This window comes from Helianthus annuus, chromosome 7 (assembly GCF_002127325.2).
Source record: "Helianthus annuus cultivar XRQ/B chromosome 7, HanXRQr2.0-SUNRISE, whole genome shotgun sequence".
NCBI classification, from domain to species: domain Eukaryota; kingdom Viridiplantae; phylum Streptophyta; class Magnoliopsida; order Asterales; family Asteraceae; genus Helianthus; species Helianthus annuus.
Window position 1 is genome coordinate 29,960,024 of NC_035439.2, and position 5,284 is coordinate 29,965,307.

General features: G+C 32.1%; 1 long non-coding RNA gene across 1 annotated transcript; it reads left to right on the forward strand.

Moving 5' to 3' along the window:
• Positions 1-3,892: 3,892 nt before the first annotated feature.
• LOC110903566 lies at positions 3,893-4,876 on the forward strand. The gene is made up of 3 exons (XR_002572066.2): positions 3,893-3,963; positions 4,674-4,741; positions 4,819-4,876. It is a non-coding gene; the product is annotated as an uncharacterized LOC110903566 (long non-coding RNA).
• Positions 4,877-5,284: the final 408 nt, after the last annotated feature.

Consider the following 5,284-nt stretch of genomic DNA (forward strand, 5'->3'; position numbering starts at 1 on the left):
TGTCTGAATGGTTCAGATATTTGCCTCTTAATGGTTAAGATTTATAAGAGTCTGAATGGTTAAGACCTCTGATCTGAATTGGTCAGGCATTTGCCTCTGAACGGTTAAGTATTATACAGGCTCTTAATGGTTCAGACCCCTTACTGGTTCAGCACTTAATGGTTCAGACCTCTTACTGATTCAGCACTAAACTATTCAGATGTTGCCAAACAGCCCCTAAATATTGTAGCATCAGTTTTGAAACAAAACACCTAAAAGGGGTTTATAAACGAGTGTTGCTAAATGTACCCTTTTTTATAGGTTATACCTCCCCGTGAAGTTTTTTAAATAAATACAATTAAACCTTTTAAACCTTTTATTTTCTATTTTTTTTAATTGCATCTACATTATGCTTTTAAACAACTTAAAAATAATAAATTACGTCTTTAATATTTATTTAACAATAAATAATATACGTCTTTAACTTATTTAATTTGTTTTTTTATTATAATTAGGATAATACTCCGCGGACGTTGCGCCGCGGACAACATGTGCGGACATCACGTTAAAGCGTGCGCAGACATCATACTAAATTGAGCCGAGTCGTTGCGTCTCTCAGCTTTTGTTTAGCGCGGATTATAACAAATCCATTGTGTACACATATTAGTAAGAATAACTATTCGTGACATAGTATTCTACATATCATTTAGGAGCCAAAAAATGTGGTGCCAGTTGACAGCAAACATGCCAAACGATAACTATTTTGTCAAACCTGGTGCCAATGTGGTGCTGATTATAACAAATCCATTGTGTACACTCGTTATTTTGTCAAACCTTTAAAAAAACCTTCAAACCAATTGTCAAATGACTATAAATCTCACCAATTTAACCAAAACCTTTTTTGAATCTTTCAACTTCAATAATCGTACACGAACTCATTAAATCGAATTTAAAAATAAACAAAAAATAGCATACTTTTTGTACAATTATCATTAGAACCCCTCGCTCGAGCCACGATTGTCATACCGTAACCTAACCGTCTCCATTTTGCGAGTATTCGGCCCTTCACTACTTAACCCAGATGGGTGCAATATGTATTCACTCCTCTGCCGGCTGTACTCACTGTTGGCCTAGTCTTGTGTGCCCAAAGCCATTTTTCTGAATTTGATCATGTCTTCGTTGTACTGGGCCGTGTCATAGTGTGAGCTCCCATTGTAGAACGACCAGTGTCCTGTCTTGATCCCATTATCAAGATCAGACAATGATGCGGAGGCGAGCAGAGTTGCAGACACACACAGCTCACAGCTGCACATGACAATGTCCTGCTCCTCTCATCTTGTATTTCTTCCATGACACCGGGCATTTTGGCCAAGGTGGACTACTCGACTGCCGCCAACCCCTTGGCTTTACCCAGATGTGCGGAAACCCGACCTCCACCCGCTCGAAGGCATTACAGTGGTTTAATCGGTAAAACCTCGCCTCACATCCAAGTCGAACCGACGCCACCCGTATTTGCTCTTCACTTGGATGCCACATAAAATAATGAGGAGAGTGAGAATCGAACCTGAGTCACAAAGAACACCAATTCTTTCTCCAACCGCTCCACTCATTGGTAATATTTATTGGGTAATTAAAATTAAGTAGACATATTTTATTTAATTATAATTAAATTTATATTTTTTTTATATGTTGAATTTTATAATTCTTTGTTTTAGTTTTTATTTTTTTATTAATTACATATTTGGAACTAACTAATATTAGAGAAATAATAGATTATGTATATTTTTGTTTATTAATAATGCACTTCATTTTCTAATTTATAAACATTTAAAATCACATAATTAAATTTTTTTTTGAAAATCACCCAAAGCTAAGAGTACAACCAACTAAGCTCAAACTTGTTGTTTCTTTATAATGGTTAAATAACGTGTGTTCGTTAACTTTTTCAAAATATGCAATTGTGTTTAATTTTTTTCCTCGATGTTCCGGTATAAATTTCTTAAAAAAAGAGTTGTATTTAAAATAATATGTTTCTTGGTATCGTAAACAATACGAGTGCCGGTACCGTACATGCATCGTGACGTAACAAACCAAACCGATTACGACCCAACATCCATATATAACTCACACCGATATCATTTTGGGCATATCAAGACCTTTTTATCTTTTGGTTGTTATATCGAATTCCGATACCATAATAATTCAAATTCAAACGGATACCGATCAAGTTCCAACTACGTAGCGCGGGAAACCCCGCTAGTTATAATAATGAATATATTAAAGTGTTCTTCATGTACATGATCAGGTTGAATTCACCAAATTGTACTTTGTATTGATGGAATTCACTCAATTCACCACATTAAATTCGCTCGACTCATAAAATTTGATTGGTTTTCTCTCTCCTCTATTTCTTCTTCTTCACCTTCAGTGAATACTCATCAATCACACCCCTTCTCTCTTACTCCCCACTCGGAATCAATCCCCGTGCGATAACCTCACTCCCCGCATCCATTCCCCCGATATCACTCCCTCCCCTCTATGATACTCTCCGTGAACTTTTCATCATCATAATTTTTTGTTTAGTTGATACTAAATAACTTTTTTGGAGTGAGTTATGGAAATAGTTTTTATTGCAGAGTATAGTACGAAACAATGGCTCATTTTTATTAATATATTATATTATAATAATGAATGTATTAAAGTGTTCTTCATGTGCTATTAACAAAAGTTCAAAAAAAAAAAAAAAAGAATTTGTTGGTTGATTCAGTACCTACTGAAAATCACATATAAAATTGATGGAAAAATGAATTTATACCAAGTAAGATGAAGAAAATGTTATGAAACGATACATCACATTGATGTAAGATAAAATGAATAATTAAATAAACAGATTTTTAAAATAAAAATAAGATTTTTTAAAGGGTGAAATTTGACAAGCTTTAAACTAATATTTTTGGAAAGAGGAGTATCACTAGTAAAAAAAGTTGTATTTATCCAACCCTTATCTATATTCTATATATATTAATAAATGAGATGATTTGGGCTATGTGTCATTGAATGGTGAAGCCATTTTGCTTATGTGGCATCTTATGGTAGAGTAGATGGTGATTTTAGGAGGGAAACCATTCTAAATACACTAAATTTTCTTGGACGCGGAATCCGAAAGAAAATGGGCCGGATTAATGGATCCTTTATATTTCTTTTTTTCTCATTCTTTTTTCACACTACTCATCCACAAACCCTAAAAAAACATAGTTGCATCTCTCTCCCTCCTATCGCCACCAGCAAGATCCCCCATCAATTCCACAAAATCTCACCTACCGACAATCATCTTCTATCACAAACCTAATGGTGTTCTTGATTCTTTATATGTTATTTAGGTGTTTTTGAATCTTTCTTTTACTCGCTACTAATTATTTTGTTATTAACTCCATCTCCGATTATTTTCTTTCAGATCCGAACATAAAAATTGCAGGTATGTTGTTTATTGTCCCTATCCATCTTTATACGCACAACCTTTTTTCTCTAATCTCTCTCTTCTACCTAACTTCTCCGATCACAATCTTCAACCAAGAATCCGAATCAAATCAAAGGTAAGTATAACAAATCGAACCAAGATCTGCGTTATTTATGTTATTCAATTTTATACAAAGTTGATTTTATAAAGATTGTTTCGATTGCTAAAAACGATTTTTTTCTGATATCTGTAGATCCGATAAAAAAAATTAAAGGTATGTTGTTATTTATGTTATTCGATTGTATACAAAGTTGATTTTATAAAGATTGTTTCGATTGCTATTAACGTTTTCTTCGTTCTTATTTCTGTAGATCCGATCAAAAAAATTAAAGGTATGTTGGTTTAGTTAGTTGTATATCATATCTTCCCCATTTATGACAGTTATTGAATTTTGTTGAATTTGTTTTTCATGTGAATCCGTAATCTGTGATAAAAATCGGACTCCGATAATTCCTCAAACAAAAGAGGTTAGTTAAATTTTATATTTTTTTTAATCTTTTTTAAGTTTGTAATATTTAATTTTATCCTTTCTGTTCAGTAATTTTTTTTTAATTAGTAATATATGTTCTGAATGATTTATGGTTTGTATTTTCCCATGGTTAACCGTCAATCTTTTGTGAAATTCGTACTCGGAATGTTCATCTACCAGAACAGGTTAGTTAAATGTTGTTGGTATTGTTTGTTTTTCGATGTATAGTCTTTCTTATTTCTTACTAAATTTTGTGTCACTATATTTTTTTAAATTAGTAATATATGTTCTGAATGATTTATTGTTTGTATTTTCCCATGGTGAACCCTCAATCTTTTTTGAAATTCGGACTCGGAATGTTCGTCTACCAAAAGAGGTTAGTTAAATGTTGTTGGTATTGTTTGTTTTTTGATATGTATACTCTTTCTTATTTCTTATTAAATTTTCTGTTTAGGCATAATTTTGAAACTTTATGTCATTATCTTTTGAAGTTCATATTGTTAGTTTTGTCAGTTATGAGTTTTTTTATTTAGGTTTAAAGATACCTTTAATTTCTTTCTAAAGATGTTTTTGTTTCCATAAACACATTACTGTTTTTAAGGTTAATTTTTGTATTCTCAATTATAACTCGGTTTCTGTAATTAGACATTGTTTCTATAAATAAGTTACCGTTATATTTTTTTTTTAAATTACTTATTTCCTTTGCAGTTATGGATCCTAAAAACAACGCTCATTCGTTTTTAAAGTTGATTGATGACTATGATCCTATATTTTTGGTATGTTTCTTTGGTTTTCATTTTATCGACTGACAATAAGTTATTTGAGCTTATATGTTTTTTGTTTCGATTCATAGGAAATACCGTATGATTTTGCAAGCTTATTGTGGGGAGGAAAAGTTCCATATGGTTAATATCTTGAATTTATTGATGATGACTTATCCTGGGTCGTTAGACTTAAAAGAAATGTTTCGGGACCTGTCTTAGGTAATGGATTCACCAAATTCGTTAAAGTTTCTGGTCTCAAAAAGAATGATTATTGGTCAAGGCTATTGGAACATCGACATTTTATGTTTCTGTATTTAAATCATGCGTTTTCGAGAACTCCTTCATCTCTAAGGTTGCTCCTGATGATACCTTTATTGTAAGTCATATTTATAATATAATAAGTCTGTTTTAGAATTTTTTTTTTTTTTTTTGTTTTTTACGGTTTGTTTATGTTATTTTGTAAATAATTTTCAACTCCTGGTTGACAAATTCTGGAAAGATTTTTACGGGAAAAGGTTTAAAGGTGGAGAGGCAACTCTGTATGTTGGAAATAGG